The sequence below is a fragment of the Panthera tigris genome, chromosome E1, assembly GCF_018350195.1.
Source record: "Panthera tigris isolate Pti1 chromosome E1, P.tigris_Pti1_mat1.1, whole genome shotgun sequence".
Lineage (NCBI taxonomy): Eukaryota > Metazoa > Chordata > Mammalia > Carnivora > Felidae > Panthera > Panthera tigris.
Genome location: NC_056673.1, coordinates 45,253,212 through 45,273,945, shown reverse-complemented (window position 1 = coordinate 45,273,945; position 20,734 = coordinate 45,253,212). Strand labels below are relative to the sequence as shown.

At 39.6% G+C, this 20,734-nt stretch overlaps 1 protein-coding gene across 8 annotated transcripts in view; it reads right to left on the bottom strand.

Annotated features, from left to right (window-relative positions):
- TANC2 (tetratricopeptide repeat, ankyrin repeat and coiled-coil containing 2) overlaps window positions 1–19,676 on the bottom strand; it is a 361,352-nt gene extending 341,676 nt beyond the window's left edge. For all 8 annotated transcript variants that reach the window (XM_042967385.1, XM_042967388.1, XM_042967389.1 and 5 more), the window contains exon 1: window positions 19,416–19,676. The gene's annotated coding sequence lies outside the window, so the exon portion shown is untranslated. The remainder of the gene's footprint in view (window positions 1–19,415) is intronic.
- Window positions 19,677–20,734: the final 1,058 nt, after the last annotated feature.

The window sequence follows — 20,734 nt, the reverse complement described above, 5'->3', positions numbered from 1 at the left end:
TCTCCCCCTCTCTGCCCCTCCAGTGCTCACACGCTCACTCGCTCTCTCTCTCTCTCTCTCTCTCTCTCAAATAAACTTTTAAAAACAGAAAAAAATTTTTGAGGACAGTTGATAAACAATGTTACATTCATTTCAACATTGTGTACAACATAGAGATTTAGCTTCTCTATACACTGTGCTATGCTGGCTGTAAGGGTAACTACTGTCACCATATAACATTATTACAATACCACTGACTATATTCCCTATGATGTACCTGTTATTCCCATGACATGTTCATTTCCCTATGATTTTCTTAATGACATAGTCTTTTCTGTAGCTAACTTTATTATAAGAATACAGTATATAATAATACAATATACAAAATATGAGTCAACTGACTGTTCATGTTATTAGTAAGGCTTCTGGTCACACAGGCTATTAGTTAAGTTTTTGGGGAGCCAAGTTATACCCAGATTTTCTACTGCATGAAGGGGTCAGCGTCCCCAACTCCTGCATCATTTAAGGATCAACCGCAATTTCAAAATATCTTCCCATGAATTATTCATATACTACAAAAATAAAATAATGACTGTATAGTAGAAAAAACTGGTGGACAACACTTGAACCAAATGATCAAAGTTAACATGATCAATAACAGATCCAACCAGAATTATATGCCTCCTGATAGGATGCACCAATAACACACATCATTTATATAGTATCCTGCCCCCAAAATATTAAACCTAAGGAAACAGACAAACCAAGTCAAGGTATAGTCTGTAAAATAACTGGCTGTAATATTCCAAAGTGTCAATGACAAGAAACAAGAGAGGCTAAAGAATTGCTCCAGATTAAATAATAAATCCAATAATGCAATGCTGGAAGGAATACTACAATGAATCCCAGACTTGGCGGGGGGCAGTGTGCAAAATGCTATAAGGACTTATTAGGGAAAAAAATAAAATCTAAACACAGACTGTGGATAATATATTATACCAACAATAAATATTGAATATTTATATACATATATATTAAATATTTTCTGATTCTGATAATTATATGAGGTGTATGAGAATATCCCTGTTCTTAGAGAAAAAAACACCAAAGTATGTTGTGTGTATGTATGTATGTATGTGTGTATTTTAAATTTACATCCAAGTTAGTCAGCATATAGTACAATGGGAGGAGAAAAATGAAACAGCATTATATGCAACTCTTTTAAGGGTTTGCTACAAGACAGAACAGCGAAATTAGGTGGTAGTTGGAGGGGAAAGTAAGATCAAGAAAACTTTTTTTTTTTTTAACATGAGAGAAGTAACATGTTTGAATGCTGACGGGAATGAATCAGAGAAAAAAAATTAAAAGAGGAGAAAATAACTGAAGGAATGTTCTTGAGTAGGCAAGAGTGGATATGATCTAGTGGACGAATGAAGGAACTGCCTTCAGACAGAAGTAGACATATGACTGTGGAATTCTACAGAAGTTCTCCTCAACTTTTTCAATCAAGTAGGAAGAAAAGTCATTAGCTGAGAAAAAGAATGAAAGTATTACAAGTGAGATGAGAGGGGAAAAAAGAGGGAAAATGTATAAATTCATCATCCATTCATTCTCCCACCTACTAGACTAAGGATATACAGCATGATTATCTGGAAGCATTATGGTTCCACTTGAGGTTTATGGCCATGAATTTAAAACAAAACCAATGAGCAAGGTTGTATGTTTTACACCAACCACATTTCAGCTTCATGGGTGCAGGCATGGAAGAGGTCGTAAGTGGATTTAACTAGGAATGTGGTTTTGGCACAGCAAGAACAATGAATCAAGAGAGAAGAAACAATGTCAAAGGTATGTGCAAGGGAGAACTATGATTATAAAGTGACTTCAGTAAGGAAGGGAAAGAAGTTATCAAGAGAAAGAGTCAATTAAATGGTGGCTGAATCACTGGATAAGAGGTCCTAGTGGGGTTAAAGAATTATGGGAGTCAGGGTACTAAAGGGGAAAAGATTAGAAAGACAGCAAGTAGTGGCCAGAGAGTGGGACACATACAACTGAAATTATGGGGAGGTTGCAATTATTATTGCTAGGGAATAACTTTGGTAGTCATAATGATTTAGGGGAGGTGGAAGACAAGATCACAGAAAGAGATTCAAAAACTGAAATCCAAAGAACTGAAAGATCTGAATGTTGAAAAACTATCTACATGGTTGAAATGACCAAGAATTGAGATCAGAAATAGTACTGTGAGAGAGAAGGGGAGTATAAACAAAATAAAACCAAAAAGTAAGAAGAGGGAAGGAATCCTATGTAATAAAGAAATTTGGCTAGCTTTTGTTCCCAGTTACTGGGGGGTAGTCTTTAAATCCTAGGAATTTTTTCTGAGTGATAGGAGTGTCTTTGTTATTCATGGTGGAACCTGATAGCTTTTGTTAATGAGATGAGTCATAGCGGGCCCCTAAATAGTTTGTGCTAACAAAATGACTCAGGATGGCGGCTGGCTATACCAAAAAGACCAACTATATAATTAGAGGCCTGCCGTCCAGTGAGTGGAGGTGGCTGGAGACTGAGTTTAATCAGTGGCCAATGATTTAATCAATCATGCCTACATACCAAAGCCTCAATAAAAACCCAGGACACCAAAGTTTGGGTGAGCCTTAGGGTTAACAATAGTCTATGTACTGTAACACACTGATGTGCCAGAAGAAAGATGTGCCAGGAGGAGGATGTGTCCTGATTCCAAAGGGGGAGGACACCAGAAACTGCACATTTGAGAGCTTCCTAGACCTTACCCTCTGTGTCCCTTCTTTTGGCTGGTTCTGTTTTGTATCCTTTTTGCCACAGTAAAACTGTGAGGGAGTAGCAGGAATCCCCACATTTACTTTACAGCCAGTTGGTTAGAAATGAGGATGATTCTGGGAACCCCCAAGCCTGAAGCTGGTATTTGAAGTGAGAGCTGTCTAGTGGAGGACTATGCCCTTAACTTGTGAAGTGTGACCTAACTCCAGGTGGTAACCATCAGAAGTCACTGTATGGGGGTGAACCAGAAAATCCAGTCAACACCAACAGGGTTTGTAGTAAATAAAATGTGATGACGTGAATTTCAAAGCTAAAGAACTTTAGGGAAGAGAATGATTTCAATGCTGAAAAGGGGAATAAAGAGAGTATCTATCTCCATATCCAGTGGCATGAGGGTTATGAGAACAAAAAAAGGGAAAGGCATCACTTGAGAGGGCAGAAAGAGAAATAATGTCCTCAGGAAAGATAAAATTCCTAACGCACTGCAAGTTTTATAGGCTATGAGATGAGGAGGACTAAGTGAAAGAAATCCACAAAAATAAAGTATCCCGTGACACAGAACAACCAAGTATTTTGGAAGTCGAAGACTTCAAGGAGGAGAGAGTGTAATCGATTCTATCAAACGGTGCTGACAGATCAAGCAAGACAGAGACTAAAAAAGGATCACTGGATTGAGCAAAATGAAAGCCACTGATGACCATAACAAGCAGTTTCAGTGAAACGGTGGGAGAGGAAGCCTGGTTGGGATGGGTTCAAAGAGAATGGAGATCTGACTTTATAGCACTCTGGAAATCAACCAAAGGCATACAACAAAGAAATGTTTATTCAAGCAAACTAGGCAAAATTGGGTAAGAATGGAAGCTTGTGGCAATTTTGCCTGGGACTACTCTCATTCTCCTTAATCTTGCCCCCTACAAGTAGTAGCTCAAGCAGGGTGGGCCAAAGAAAACCTGGAGCTTTGCTGCTACTGCAGCAAAGGACTCAATTTAATAGAACTACCAATTAAAGTAGCCATCTTAGTGGCAAGTGAACAGTCAGATTTCCTAGCCTGAGGCTGTCATCCTGTTCAGAGCAAGCAATAACCCAATGGCCTATCTGGGGATTTAACAGGAAGTTCGAAGTAGTGAGACAACCATAGGAGTATAATCCCTTCTCATACCCCAAATACAAAGGGTAAATTTTGTAATATGTACATTTTTTATTGTGTCAAGACAATTCATAGGAAGAAAGGATAATCTTTTCAATAAATGGTGTTGGGGCAACTGGATATTCATTAAAAAAAACAAAAACAAAAAAACCCAAAAAACCTCACATCCTTACCTCACACCACCTCCAAAAATTAACTCAAAATGGATCACAAACCCAGCAACTCCACTCCTAGGAATCTATCCAGAAGACATTAAAACATATATCCACACCAAGCCTTGTACATGAATGACTATAGCAGCGTTACTCATAAAAGCCAAAAACTGGAAACAATCCAAATGCCCATCATTTGATGATGGCATTTTGCATCCATACAATGCAAAAATACTCAGCAATAAAAAGGAATGACATACTGACACATGTTCAACATGGATTAACCTCAAAAACATCATGCTAAGTGTAAGGAGACAGAAGCAAAAGACTGCATATTATAAAACAAAACTAGCCACTTATGATTCCATTTATATGAATGTCCAAGGGCCAACTTATTGAAACAGAAAGATGAGTGGTTGCCTAAGGCTAGCGTTAGGAATGGAGATGGAACGCAAATAAGCTCAGAGGAATTTTGGGGAGTGATCACAATACTGTAAAACTGGATTGTGGTGATAACTGCACGATTCTATAGATTTACCTATAATCAGTAAATCATACTGTTACAATGAGTAAATTCTGTAATATGTACATTACACCTCTACACTATTAATTAAACTATTTAAAAAAGAGAGATGGATAAAGTAAACAAAACTGTTTTCCGGAGTCTGGTATAAATGAGAAAAGAAATGGGATAGCAGCCGGAAGGGTTAGTAAGGTCAAGAGAGCATTTCTTTCAAATGAAAGAAATTACAATATGCTCTTAATCTGTTGACAGTGATCCAGAAAAGGAAAAACAGGGAAGAATTGCAGGAAGAATGTCCTTGAGAAGGCAAGAAGGGATGGGCTCAAAGGAACAATTGGTGGGAATGACCTTCGATAGAAGAAAAGACAGTTAATTCACAATAACTGGTAAAGATGCAGGTGGTGGGAAGAACGTTTCTATTTTCTTAATAAAATAGAAAGGAAGGTCACCAGCTGAATGAAAGGATGTAAAGGGAAATGTTGAAGATTTGCATGCAAGGAACAGATATAATCAACTAAGCAAATGGGAGTGTGGAAGAACTAGAATGATAAAGTAGGATAGCTTGGCAGCACTAAAATGAAGTTAAAGTCACTGGGTACTAAGAATTTAAAGTCAACATGACTGTTTTGCTGAGCCATATACAGCTACAAGTGTGCAGGTGTGAAAAAGGAGGGTTGGTTTCAACCAGGATCGGGTTTTACCAGGCAAGAACAACCAAGGGAAAGAGATGAAGAGGGTTGAGGATAGATGCAGAAGAGCAATTATAATCAGAATTCAGCAAGTTAGAAAAGGAACTGAGGACATGTATGCCCTGAGGAACAGTGAAAAGGTGGTAAATTAAAGGTCCCAGTGGGGTCAAAGAATCAAGATTGTTGGGTACTTAGAAGTGAGCCAGAAACACTGGAGGTGATAGTTGGAGAGTAAAATGCCAGAAATTATATTATAGAAAATTGTAGCTATTGGTAATAAGGAGTTCTAGAACAGTGACTCTCAATCCTGGCTGCACATTAAAGTCACCTTGAAAAACTGTTAAATATAACATATGAAGCCACACCCCAGATTAACCAAATCAGAATTTCTGGGAGTGAGTCCTAGGCACCTGTAGTTTCTCAAAGCTTCCCAGTTAATGCAGATGCACTGAGGGTTTTAAAAACATCTGCACAGAATATGCCACAGAAGTAAACGGCTGAGGCAAAGGACAAGATCAGCAGAGGAGAGGAAGTGAAGAAGACAGAATACCAGAAGGGTCATCTGTATGGATACTGAAGATACCAATAATCATAACTGGAGTAGTAAAGAGTACCAGTGAGCCCCCAAAGAAGTCTGGAAGCAACTATGAGAAAGCAAAGAGAACACTTAACCCACATCAATAGGAGGAGCCACCACTTTAGAACTCTATGGGGAAGTATGGCCCTCAGGGGAGAAGTTTTACTTATAGCAAGAAGGTATTCATGTTTAGAGAAGAGTTTGTTAAAGACAAAGGGAGTTTTGCAGATGAACTCCAGAAGGCAGAGAGAAAGGGTTTAATGATCACAAAAGGGTGAAAACTGGGATCAAACAAGAGAGATGAAGGAAAGAGAAGGTCCAAACAAAACTACTAGAGGAGAGTAAGGCCAGGAAATCTCAGAATACAAGCCACCATATTTTTTAACACTACACAAAAACAATCACAGAAAAAGCTCTATGAAATTAGAAGATTTCCTGAACCCAGACATTTTCTAAAAGATTTTTTGAAATTAATTTCAAATAAAAATGAATCACAGAAAGTATCAAGGTCAATTCCATATACTAAGTTACAAGAAGAAAGAATAAGGAGCAGAATAACATCCCTACAGGGGCACCTGGATGGCTCAGTCGATCAGACTCTTGATTTTAGCTCAGGTCATGACCTCATGGTTCATGAGTTCGAGCATCGCACTCTGTGTTGACAGCACAGAGCCTGCTTGGGATTCTCTCTTTCTTCTCTCTCTCTCTCTCTCGCTCTGCCCCTTCCCTGTTCTCCCTCTCTAAAATAAATAAACATTAAAATAATAACAACATCCCTACAGACAATAAAAGCATACCAGAAAGACGTGCCCACATAAAAGATCAACTCTGTAACATGCCATTTCAAAATGAACTAAAAGACCTTAACAAAATGACAAAAGACATGAAAGAATAGATCTAAGAATTATAAAAACTCAAAATGAGATGACATGACACAAAATAATTAAAAACAAAAGGAAAGAATCATTCCAGAAGACAAGAATGAATAAAAACAGATAATCCCTTAAGAAAAATAGGTTAAAAAAAAGAAAAATTTAAGACTCAAAGAGATCAAAAAGATTTGAGAAAAACTGGCAAATACTGAAAACAGGCAAAGATGGAACATACAGTGATAGGAACACCTGAAGAAGGAAATCAAAACAAAAAACAGAATAGTAAAAACAGTATGTCAAAAAACTTTCCTGAAATAAATATTTGAAACTACATTTTGAAAGAACAATTTGTACCTGAGAATAACAACTCAGAATCACTAAAATGATTTTACTATACTACCTACTAAACATTAAAGAATAAGAAGGAAAAAAAAGGAGAAAACTGGGACCAGAAAGGGGAAAATACAGTAATATAGGCAGGAGTCCAGGAAATGCAAGATGAATGGGCAGTACTGGCTTTCCCATGATATAAAAGGGATCAAGTGCATAATGAGATTAGATCTGATAATCTCAGACCACATAAGCGTGGCAAGACTGTGTGGGAGATAAAGAACCAGTTACTTATAAAGAAAGGAGAAAGGCATCAAACTTATCAGTTGCACAAGCTTGAAAATGGTGGTATAAGGTATACATGTTATAAAGCAGGAAAAAAAAAACCAGAATGATGATCCAAGAACACTATCTCGCCAAGATATCATTCACTGATCAAGATAAAAGATGGGCATTTTCACTCAAGCAAGAACTCAGAAATTATGCCACATCCACTGAGGAAATTACTCCAAATGCTTTTCTGGCATCTATTATGACGGTCATGGGTCTCTTTTCCAGTCTCTACCACTCCCAGAGTTGTGGCTGGCAGTATAGAAATGGCCAAATCCAAGAATATTATATACAACCAACCAGTCCTAGAAAGCTTCAAGAAACTTAGATCCTAAGGAATGCATATTTTGCCAACAAGCATGAGAAAGGCCTCAAAATGATTCAGACCAATGTTTCCAAACAATGAGCACCAGTACAGAGGCCAACAAGGTGCTCATTAAGCCCAAAGTTATCAAACACAAGATCACAAAAAGTGCCAGCCCTAAGTTGGATAGGCTCACCCTTGTCATCCATCCCAGTCTCAGGAAGTATACTTATTTCCATATGTCAAAGGTACCAGGCTTTAGCAACCAAAGTCCTGTAGTTAAGCCAAGGTCAAAGCAGAAAGGCCCCACAAAGTCTCCACAAAGACTCTGGAAGAAAAGGCTTCTGCTTATCACCTTGAGGGTCAAAGAACTGTACAAAACTTGGACTACTATCTGCATGGGCAGACATTTCCCTATGCTATTTTGTCTAAATACAATACAAAGTCCTCCAACTCATCCAAAAAGAGAGAGATACTCATATAGTTTTTATCTTGTAATCTGTTAATATGTTAAATTACGTTACTATTTAACTGTCCCTGCCTTCTTGGAATAAACACTGATGTATTATCTTTTAAACATTTTTTTTACATTTATTTTTGATAGAGACAGAGCACAAGTGGGGGAGGGGCAGAGAGAGAAGGAGACAAAGAATACAAAACAGGCAAAGCAGGCTCCAGGCTCCGAAGTGGGGCTCGAACTCACAAACCAGGAGACCATGGCCTGAGCCAAAGTCGGACACTTAACCGCTTAACTGACTGAGCCACCCAGGTGCCCCTGATGTATTATCTTTTAAATATACTACTAGTTTTATCTTGTCAACACTTTATATAGAATGTTTGCTTCTCTGGTCATGAGTAAGAATGGACTAATGTTTGTAACAGGAAAGAGAGAGAGAGAGAGAGAGAGAGAGAGAGAGAGAGAAAGAGAGAAAGAGAGAAAGAAAGAGGAAAGAAAGAAAGAAAAAGAAAGAAAGAAAGAAAGAAAGAAAGAAAGAAAGAAAGAATCTTAATATCCATTAGTTACGTAACAACAGAATAAATTATGGTGTGCTACCCTATAGAATGTTATTGAGCTTTTTACAATTAGAGTTCCATTTACTACACTGGAGAGATACCATGATATGTTTGTAAATGAATAAAGCAAGTTACAAAAAGCCTGTATAGGTATGTGTACATACTTATGTGTTTTTGAGTGAGAAAAAGATGCTGAAAAATACTCAGTGTTCGTTAATGTTGGCTACACCAAGGAGGAAAACTAGAGAAGGGAGAGACCTGAGGGGAAGGGAAAATACTAACTTTTCCTTTATTCACCCTGGTTTGTTTATTTTCAGGGTTGCAAGCAGAGAATTACCTTTATAATTTTTTTATAAAGCTAGATGGGTTGGGAGGGTGAGGAGATTAAAAGTAATGACAATTAACATTTGTTGACAACTAATAAATGTCTACCTTTAATACATCCAAAGACAAAATTAGAATTAAATTATGTAAGCAAGGAGAGGAATCATTATGAAGTTCATTTATTTAAAAATACAAAATAATCCAATCTGGAACCAAAGCTGCATAAGAATGGTCTTTCTCAAGTACATTAAGCAAGATGACTTCAGGATGAACTAGTTTTTATTTTATAACCAGCACAAACTTATAACTAGCACAAACTTATCAGTTCATGGATATTTTGACAAATAAGGATAAAACTAAGAAAAAGTGAGTAAAAAAAATATTCAATGAATAATTATATGCATGATACACTGATTAGCATAAATGGGCAAAATGTCACAGAAGTAATTAAAACTCAGGAAAAAATGGGATTTTGAATAGTTAACTTGTTATAGCTATACTAAAGAGAGGCAAACTTTTCCTAATGTATTATTTTACATTGTAAATAAACAAGGCCATTTTTATTAAGCAAATCACACAAAAAAATAGCAACCACTTAACTGATTGCCACCTACAACTTTTTAAAAAAGAAAAATTACAAAAAGCTACCAACATGTGACACGGGTGATGGATAAAGTTATCATAGAAAATTCCAGTTATTAACAAATGTGAGAAATGTTTATAAACATTGAAAACATTTACGTGATCGAATTGAAAAAAAGAACTTGGGCTCACTGTCTCAAAGAAATGCCACTGTTTGCTATTTTATGGAGGAGATTAAAAACTAATTTTTGTCAAGCCTGTGGTACTTAAAGGGAAACAGCCCAAAAGGTATGCACACCAGGAGTCTGCCCAACAGCATCTCACTTCTATAAGAATCTTTAAAGTTTACAGTTATTTAAGAATTCTCTCAGCTCTCATCAGATCTTTCATAAAAGAAAATTTCAGGATACAAAATAAATCAGTAGCTGAATTAACCATGGGTCTTTTAAATGCCTTGCAAGGCTGAAAAGGAGAGCGAGACAAGACAAGGAAAAGCTGTACTGACAATGCTAGTAAAACACTCTGGAAAGGAGTTGGGTCAAGCACACATCAAAAAAGAGAAATTCAGGACGCCTTCCAAGGTCTAATAAAAATTACCATTCCTTAAGCACTAGACATGGTCCTAAGGATTGTCAGTGATTATTTCATTGTCATCATCAAAACCCTACAAGATAGATTTTAGCCCCTCATACATCTAGTGAGTGACAGAGCAATAATTTGAATGTTTTCATGATTCAAAAACTCTCAAATTCATGTTCTACTATAAAATGGGTCTCATGATTGTAGAATTTCAAAAGCTTCTTACATAAATAGTATTGTCATCCTATCATAAAGGAATGTTTGTAACAACTTCCAAAGGAAGTCTTTCTTCCTCTTCAAAACCGTAAAAAGGAAGAGTTAAGATTCTCTGATGCTGTATGTATTCTCTGATTATGTAGTAAATCTTCATCCCACATATCCTAATAAAACGAATTACCTTCATTCACCCTAATTCCCAATCTGAGGGAGCCCTACAGAATTCCTTGGGATCTGAACAGAACTAATTCTAGAGTAACAACAAATACACATTAAGCTTCCGTAGCCTGACTAGCTTTTTGCCTTACCAAATTTCAGCAGCTAGGGCCAGACATTGTGGGACCCCACAACCCAAGATTGCAAAGTGCTAAGAAGAGACTTCCTTCATTTAGGCAGAAGGAATTGACTAAGATCTGAGGCAGATTCTCTATGGCTAAGATGATTGAATCACAACATCTAGATACCCCATCCCATTTCCAAGTTTAATAACTAACTAATCCACTCATAAGGCTGGATCCATAGGAGGGGTTTCCATGGCAATAAAAACCTGTTGCCATATTTCTTCAAGTTGTCAATCTCTATAATGAGATGTCAACTGATATAATCAGACATGATAATGCAAGTATTAATGCAAGTATTAGATAATGCAAGTATTAGAGGAAGGAAATAAACAAGGATACCTAGTCCAAAGGTATCTGGAATAAACTGTCCATTACTATTGTTTATATACTTTTCTTTGTGAATTTTAGGTTTGCAACACTTGCTGGTATTTATAAGAAGGAATGTACAAATCACCGTTTTCCTTTTCATAATACCTTGCCACCTAATGAAAACAGTAAAACTTATCAACACTGGCTAATGAAACTTTAGGGAAGTGACAAACTGTAATACACTGGATTTTCTTAAACCATATTTTCCCCAGAGGCAGAATGGATATGAGGACACAGAATTCTGAATTACACTATTAGCTTTTATTAAGTAAGAATTTGAAATGTCCACCTTCAACTGAAAGACTACAATAGCAAAAGTAACTACTTATACATAGCAGGTAGTCAATAAATATTTAAGCAAATGATTTAATGAGTTAATATACTGCATAACCCCCCCCCCAATTTTTCCAATATAAGTAATCTAACTGAACTCATAAACCTTAAACACAAGGTATCCATATAGCAAACTAATATTTAAAAAATCAAGGTTTTTTTTCATATAACAATGATCTTTTTTAATGCAAAATATGCATATGAGAGACTTGGAAAAAGAAAAATCTTCCTATATGCCATGCTCTAAAACTCTTCACTTGGGATACCTCTTTTGAGAGAAAGGAATAGTCAATTAATATACTCTGGAAGAAATTTCTTCAGAGTTAGACATAATATGGGTGTCAAATGGAGACACAACAGGAGACTGTCAGATAAATCCCTATGAAGGCAAAGTAGCCAATCTTTTCTCAGTAGATAGACAGAAGCAATTATGCCCTGAAAGGCCTTCAACAGACATAGTTGGTCTATCTCCAATTCATGATAGTCAATGACCATTTATAGTATAAACTAACGACTGGTAACTTTTATCAGTTAATAAAGTTAGTATCAGTTAGTTGGGCTAAATAGTAAATACTCAGGTTTTGTGGGCTATACGGTCTCTTTAGAAACTACCCAACTCTGTGGCTATACTCAGAAAACAGCTATAACCAATATGTAAATGATTGAGTATGGCAATATGCCAATAAACTTTCTTCAGGGCGTGAATTTGAATTTCCTATAATTTTCACATGTCACAAAGCATTCTTCTTTTGATATCTTTTCAACTATTTAAAACTATAAAAAAACCAATCTTAGCTTGCAGGTCAGACAAAAACAGACATTGGGCTGCATTTGGCCCATGCACTGTAGTTTGCCAACCCCCATAATATAGTGAAAATAATTCAGCTACAGTTCACACAGAGAACCTTCTAATCTTCCTCCCCCAACTCAGGAAATAAATAAGGAATAAAATTTGGTTTATCTTTAGAGTTTGTTTCAACGACAGTCCAGAAGTTACTCTGAATAATATTCTTGATGTTGTGTATATGTATGTATATTTCTCCACACATATCTCCTGATGCATAGAACTTTGAAGAAGAATGAGGCAGGCAATGAGTCTAAAAAGGAGGCAAAGATCAGATCATCATGAAGGACCTCACATGGCTTGCTAAGGAGTTTCCATTTTATCCATTAAGTGATGAGTCGCCACAATAAGATTCTGAAGAAAAGAATGACATGATCAGATGGCCATGTTAGAAAGATCACTCTGGCAGCAAAGTACCTATGGAAAAAAGGTACATAAATTTGACATTAAAAAGTAAAGATGTCTACAGGGCAAATGGATTTTTTTTAAACATACCAACAAGATTATTCACTATAATGCAACTACTCAGTTTAAATGACATCAGAATAGGGGCAACGTGGTGCCTTAGTCGGTTAAGCATTCCAACTTCAGCTCAGGTCATGATCTCACATGGGTTTGAGCTCCGCATCAGGATCTGTGTTGATGGCTCAGAGCCTGGAGTCTGCTTCGGATTCTGTCTCTCCCTCTCTCTCTCCCCCTCCCCTGCCTTCTCGGTCACACGTGCGCTTGCTCTCTCAAAAATAAACATTAAAAAAATTAAAAAAATAAAATAAATGACATCAGAATATCTCAAGTTCTGATAAAAAGGAAGAAGTTTGAGAGATAGGATATATATACTATGCACTGGATAAAGGCAGAAGTTAGTATTATGGGGAAGAAAAGGGTAAAGCAAAAGCATGATTAAAACTAATACCAACTTAATTTTTTTGCCTCTTAAACTCAGTCAAGTTTACCTTCAACTATTCAAGGACAAACAGAAGCTGAACATAATAAGATATTTTTGTAATGTGTGGCCCATAAAAAAGCAACTTATCTCACACTAAAAACATCCACAAACACAACTTTCTAAAGACTTATATTTTTGTTAAATAAAATAAACTGACCTAATAATTTGTTTCCAGAAATAATTGTGGTATTGTAATTACTTAGAGATTTCTGGAATAAGAACAATCCCTATCAGAAACTTTTTCAATTTATTGCATCCTTACCCTGTTTAACCTTTTAAAATTTAGGCCCCAATTTTTTGTTTTCCATCTAATATTACCTGGAATCTTAAATACTCGAGGTAAAATACCTCTAAAAGAAAGGAAAAGGCCATTGGCTGGAAAAATAAAGCTATAAATCTTTAAGCTCTTCTTTTAACCTATTTCTTTCCATAGAATCTTCTTTTTTTTAAGTTTATTTATTTTGAGAGAGAGAGAGAAAGAGAGAGAGCGAGCAGGGGAGGGGCATAGAGAGAGGGAGAGAGAATTCCAAGCAGGCTCCATGCTGTCAGCGCAGAGCCCAATGCAGGGCTAGAACCCACGACCATGAGATTATGACATGAGCCGAAATCAGGAGCAGGACGCTTAACTGACTGAGCCACCCAGGTACCCCTCCAGAGAATTTTAAAGAGACTCACCAGGCATAGGTACCCTCCATCATCATATAAACATCTCAACTCATTTTTTTAAAGTTTATTTTGAGAGAGAGTGCACACGTGAACACACACACACACACACACACACACACACACACACACGGGGGAGGGGGAGAGAGAGAGAATCCCAAGCCGGCTCTGCACTATCACTGCAGAGTCAAATGCTGGACTCAAATCATGAGATCATGACCTGAGCTAAAGTCGGATGCTTAACCGATTGAGCCACCCAGGAGCCCCTCATTTTTTTATTGTAAACAATTTTCATGTAATACAAAAGATGCTACTCAAACAAGCCAAGTGACAGTTTTCATGGTATTATAACAAAGACTATTTATTTATACAGTATATTTATATAGTGCCTTCTCTCCAAATAATAATAGTATTTGTTAACTACAGGCACTCAGCAGATATGACAACACTGAGCTTCAATTCATTCACAAAGGGGAAAAAAAAGTCCAAATAATTAAACTAGTTTCCAAACTATTTTATATTTGTTACTTTGGTCAGACTAGTACTGGAAAAGCAAACAGCCACCTGCAACAGCCTGTTCTAGCTCCCTGAAATAAAATCTTGGAATCCTGAGTAAAAATATTCCAGCTAACATTCTGTGATTCTGTGTAAGTACATTCAACTACTATGCCTAATCAGTATGTCTCAGAAATTCAATTTTAATTATATTGTAAAGGAAACAAATATGACAAGGAAAGAAATTTGATGCATTTCTTTTAGGCACACTTGTTCTACCTTACATCTAATCAGTATCAACTACCCTGATATTCACTTTTTAGAACTAGTATTGGTTTAGTGTACAGTAGTCCCTGCTAATCCACCCACAGTCTAGAAGCTCCTCCTTCTGATACTTAGTCAGAAGGTCAATAGTAACCTAAGGCCACATCACACTGCCTACATCACTTCATCCCATTACACAGGCATTTTATTGTCTCATGTCATTACAAGAAGAGTGAATTCAATCAATAAGGTATTTTGAGAGACTACATTCACACAACTGTATTACAACATACTATTACAAGTGTTCTATTTTATTGTATTTTTAAAATTTTTTTAATGTTTATTTATTCTTGAGAGAGAGAGAGAGAGAGAGCGCGCATGAGCGGGAGGGGGCAGAACGAGAGAGGGACACAGAATCTGAAGCAGGCTCCAGGCTCTGAGCTGTCAGCACAGAGCCAGACACAGGGCTCGAACTCACAAGCTATGAGACCTGACCCGAGCCAAAGTCAGGCATTTAGCCGACTGAGCTACCCAGGCTCAACTGTTCTATTTTATTATTGTTAATCTCTTACTATACCTAATTTATAAATTAAACTTTATCATAGGTATGTATTTATAGGGAAAAAAACATCGTATATACAGGGTTCAGTACTATGCACAGTTTCAGGCATCCCCTGGGGTCTTGGAATGTATCCCCTGAAGATAAGGGGGGATTACTGTACTTCTTTCTAGGCTTACTTTCTTCCCCATTCAAAATAATGCACAGAGAGTCATTCAGAAAATACGAAAACAGGGGCACCTGGGTGGCTCAGTTGGTTAAGCGTCCGACTCTTGAATTTTGGCTCAGGTCGTGATCTCACAGTGGTGGGATCAAGCCCCATGTTGGGCTCTGCATGGACCATGGAGCCTGCTTAGGATTCTCTCACTCCCTCTCTCTGTCCCTCTCCCACTCGTGTGCTCTCTCTCTCTCAAAAATAAATAAACTCAAAAAACAAAAAACCTTATGATAAAGATGCAAACATCAAATTAGGCTTTATAAGTGAAGTACACTAAAAGGAACTACCAACCAACCTAAAATACAGAGCATGATCAAGTCTATGACAATTTATTAAATATACTAAAGTACATAAATATACATCCTGAATAAGTCTTAGCCATAATCAGTAGATTACCTTGCATTCCCTTAACAACACATGTATACAAAAATACAGAAATGTTTGATTATATGAGACATGTGAATCACAGAATGGCAGTTTGGCTTAAAAAAGAAAATAGTTGTTACAAGTAGAAGAGGTGATATTCTTTACACGTTTTTATAAATATTAGTTCATATGTAATATATATAAAAAAATGTTTAAGTGTGAGAAAAATCTAAGCCAACAACTGTTGACGGAAACAGTAAAATATACATATATGTCCAATCCATTTTTGTTACTTTTTAAAATAAAATAGAGATCAGGGGCATCTGGGTGGCTCAGTCAGTTAAACATCCAACTTTGGCTCAGGTAATAATCTCACAGTTCATGAGTTCAAGCCCCGCATTGGGCTCTGTGCTAACAGCTCAGAGCCTGGAGCCTGTTTGGGATCTGTGTCTCACTCTTTCTCTGACCCTCTTCCGCTAATGCTCTGTCTCTCTCTCTCTCTCTCAAAAATAAATATTAAAAAAAAACTTTTTAATTACAAAATAGAGATCGTAAAAGTGTGAATAGATAGAAAAAATAGATAATTCCTTCTTAATTTTCCTTGAGAAAGTTACAGTAAATTTACTGGTGCTCTTAAAGAGACAGTAGCTAGTTGTGTGTGCGTGCATGTGTGTGCATGCGTGCGTGTGCGTGCGTATAGTACTATCTCTTTAAAAGCACCAGTAGGGTGGCTCAGTTGGTTGAGCGGTTGAGTGTCTGACTTCAGCTCAGGTCATGATATCGAGGTCCATGAGTTCCAGCTCGTCAGGCTCTGTGCTGACAGCTGGGAGCCTGGAGCCTGCTTCGGATTCTGTGTCTCCCTCCCTCTCTGCCCATCCCCCGCTCAAGCTCTGTCTATGTCTCTCAAAAATGAATAAACACTCAAAAAAATGAATAAACATTAAAAAAAATTTTGAAAGCACCAGTAAACCTTTATTGCACACTATGTATACACACACACACACACACACACACACACACACACACACACAAACCAACCTACCTGAAAGTAACTTTCTACCTCTAAAGTTCCCCCCAAAACCAACCTCCATCACAAACATCTCCTTAACCACATAAAAAACACTGATACTCCTCTACTCATAATTCCAGAGATAAATGACAAAAATAAATTCCAGAAGAGAAATGTTCATACTACAAGTAACTGTAATTTTGGTATATTTGTAGGCTTAATATTTATGCATCTTACTACTTACTGAATTGAAACTCAACTCTTCTGCTTGCTAGCTAAATCTGATTCTTGACTGTCCTATGCAAGTTACTGAACATCTATCTCTGTGTTTCAGTTTCTCATCAGAAAATGGAAATAACCATACACACCTCACAGGGCATTGAAACTGGTTAAAACACGTATAACAGGACTGGCACAGAGTAGGTGCTACATAAGGGGGAGCCATCACCAGTAGTTCTCCTACTAGTGATAATACTCCACCATCTTCCCAAACACACTGAAAACATTCTGAGAAATTTGAATTACTGACTAAAACTAGATACTATTAAAAACAGACATCAAATCTGGAGCCTAATTAACAGTAAGTTTAAAGCCCTGCAACTCTGAAAAGATCACTAAGAGATCCACGTAACACCCCTGTCAAGAACAGTAGGAGAGCAGTTTTCCCAAGTGCAACTATCAATTTCTTCCCTTACACAAGGGGGCAGTGATAACAAGAAAAGAATGGGGCTCTGCAACACCTCTTCCTACAGACAGTAGGGGGTGGCAGTACACACGGCTTCCAGTCAGAACAAAACAGGAAGACCCAACAGAACTGCTCTTTATTCTCTTCTGGCCCTCTCCTCTCTGCTTTAGCCCCAACATCGCCTCAAGGTGAGTAACGTATCTACAGAAAACACTAAAACCCAAATATTAATCACCAAGGAAAATCCAGTTTTGTCTTTGAAGCAAATGATCCCTCAGTGGCTGAATTGTGCATCCAGGAGGAAGCCAATCAGTATGGATTTTCAGATTATCTGGCAAACTACTTACTGTTATTATAAGAACAACATTCAGGCAAGTAATTCAATTTCTCTACGACAGTCACAACATAAAACACTATAATCTCAACCATTAACTATATCCTAATGAACACATCCAGGTATTTCTGCTGGTTTCACAGGACACAGACACTCCTTGGACATACATGTGTAAGTTATATTACACAGCTCATTCAACTATCTTTTGTTACTTCTGAAATTCCAGCTATTTTCTGACAATCCTCTCAAAACGCAGATGTTCTTCTTAAATGGAAGTCACAATGTTTTGCAGCATGTGGGTAATTTTACAGGGAGAGAGAGAGACAGAGAGAGAGAGAGAATATTTAATATTTTATTCTTGGGCTCTCATTCCTAAGATGATGTACCTGAGAAACGCTGCAAGAAGTGCTCCACTGACAGTATCCATGTTGCTGCTTTTTAGGCTACATTTACTGTATTTTTTCCCCCTGTCTTGCCACCCCAACACCAAAAACATGCAAGAATATATCACTACTGTCATTCACTGTACTTAACCACTGCAATAGCTTTTGGCTCCAACCCCTCAAAATGCCTGAAAATTTATCCCTTTTGTTCACCATATTGTTTTGTTTTCCTCATTCCAGATATTTTCACCTGTGTGAAAAGGAAGACAGACACACATAGGGGAAAAAAAAAAAAAAATCCCTTTGCCTAATGATCTTGAACTCGGAATTATGGTCAAGATGTGGTGGGGTGTTTTTTTGTTTGTTTGTTTATTGTTTTTCTTTTCCTGGAGAGGGCAGAGAATAGAGTGAAAGACACCCAAAACACCCAATCTTCCTAATGTTAATTATCATTGTTTATGTTTTGTGAAACCCATTTTAAACATTCCACAACTGAAATAAAGGACAGGATACAATTATATCACAGCTCTACAAGCTGACGGCGAAACCTGGAATTATTTTAGCCCTATTTTTCCATCTCACAACCAGATACAGTATGCTTTTTTTTTTCTTTCACGTGGGTACATACTATATCTCAAAAAAAATAGCATATCACAGCTCCTCTCGAATTCCTGTGATAAAATATCTAGCAATGAGCCTTATTAATCTTTTCTTACACTACATCCCCTTTCCCAGGAGAGACTGTTAATATCACTAATAACACTTCTACCATGAATTTCAATGCCACACAGGCCAACCCACCCTGCGCCTTACCTGGCACATTTCACAACTACTTTTTATGCTGCATTCTGGGGGCACATTTTGCAACTCGTTCTGCACCACATTCTCTGCCACGTTTAGCAATCTGCCTCGCATCTCATCCTGGGTCCCCGTCATCCAGAGACTCTCCTCGGTGCCAAATTCCTTGACACCTTCGGTGACACTGAAGTAACCAACCCCGGTCCTATCTGAAGTCACCCTGGGTGCCACATTTGGAGCCAACCTTCCCCACGCCTTGGACACCGGAGGCACTTCGCTGCCCGTTTCGCTGTCTCCCCGCTCGCCCCCGCCCCTCTCCCTGGAGCGGAGGCATTGAAGGCGAACGCCCCTGTCACTGAGGCGACCTCTCCTTCCGCGGCTCCCCGGTGTCTTACCTGCCGCTTTGAGGGGCTCGCTGCACCTCGGGGTCAAGCCCCAGTCCCCGGGATCTCCAGTGAGGACCGCGCCGCCCGCCGGCGCCGCCCGCGATTCCCAGAGCACCTCGCTGCGCTCCGACGCCCGCGGTGGATCTGCGCCCCGGAAAGGCGCGGCGGGGCCTCGAGGCGGGCAAGCGCAGCCCGCGGCGGTCGTCCTGTCAGCGGCGGCGCGGGTGCAGGCTCTCGCCCCTAAGCGCGGCGGCGGCGGCGGTGGTGGCGGTGGCGGTGGCGGCGGCGGCGGCGGCAGCGGCAGGCGCCTCGCTCCGCCTCGCGCGCGGCACAGCCAGGAGGTGAGCGCGAGGGGGATGGGAACGGGGGCGGGGCCGTCCGGAGGAGGCGCGGAGGGCGGCGGCGGGAGGGCAGCGCCGGCAGCCCCGAGCCCGGCGCTCGGAGTGCTCGTAGCTTCCCTAGCCGGGCGGGCGGCTCTCGCGAGGCGGCTGTGCCAGCGGGCCCCGCCGGAGCAGCGCGCCCAGCAACCCGCGCCCGGCCGGCCGCTCGCTAGCGCCGCCGCCGCGCCGGGGGCGTCACACCCTCCCCGGCCGCCCGCAGCCCCGCCCCCTCCGGGCCCGGGTGGGGAGGAGCGCGAGCGCGGAGGGAGAGCGCGTGCGTGGGGGCGCGTGCGTGGTGGAGCGCGCGCGCCCCCGCCCCCTCCACAGTTTGGGGGTGGGGAGCGGCTGGGAACGAGAGTGAAAACCGAACCCTTCCCTGCGCGGAGAGGTTGGGCCCTGATTCTGCCGCTCTGTGAGGTCTGGGCATTTCTCGTTTCCTCAGGGGGCTCTGACCGGTGGGGTCGAGGGCATTTGGTGGGGAAGAAGGATGGAAGCTCAATAGCAGACAAGGCCCTAAATAGTTCGGCTCCGCCCCCGAAGGGGTGATGTCACTCTCGAGGTGCTGCTGCTGTCACGTGCGCCCACTTCTGGGCCTGTCCTCCCTCGTTCATGGCCAGAACGTTCCTCTAGATTTCCCCCGCTTCAGTCACCTTACGTACACCTCACTCCCGGAGTCCTCAAATCCTGCATATGTCGGTCATTCTTTGCCTGATGCTCAATTGTAATCTGTAAATTGCTTCAAATGCCACAGTTGGCTGTGGCGGCAATCAGAATGAGGTGCAAAACCAGCGATGGGTGAGCAGGTGGGTGGGGAGGGAGGAGAGAGAAGGGAGACTGTGTTATCTAGAACAATTGCTGAAATTTCACCAACCATGGCTTGGGAGCCTGATGTGAAGTTGTGAGCCTGCCTCTGTCCCTGCCAGGCTGGACAAGAAGTGATGTGGTTTT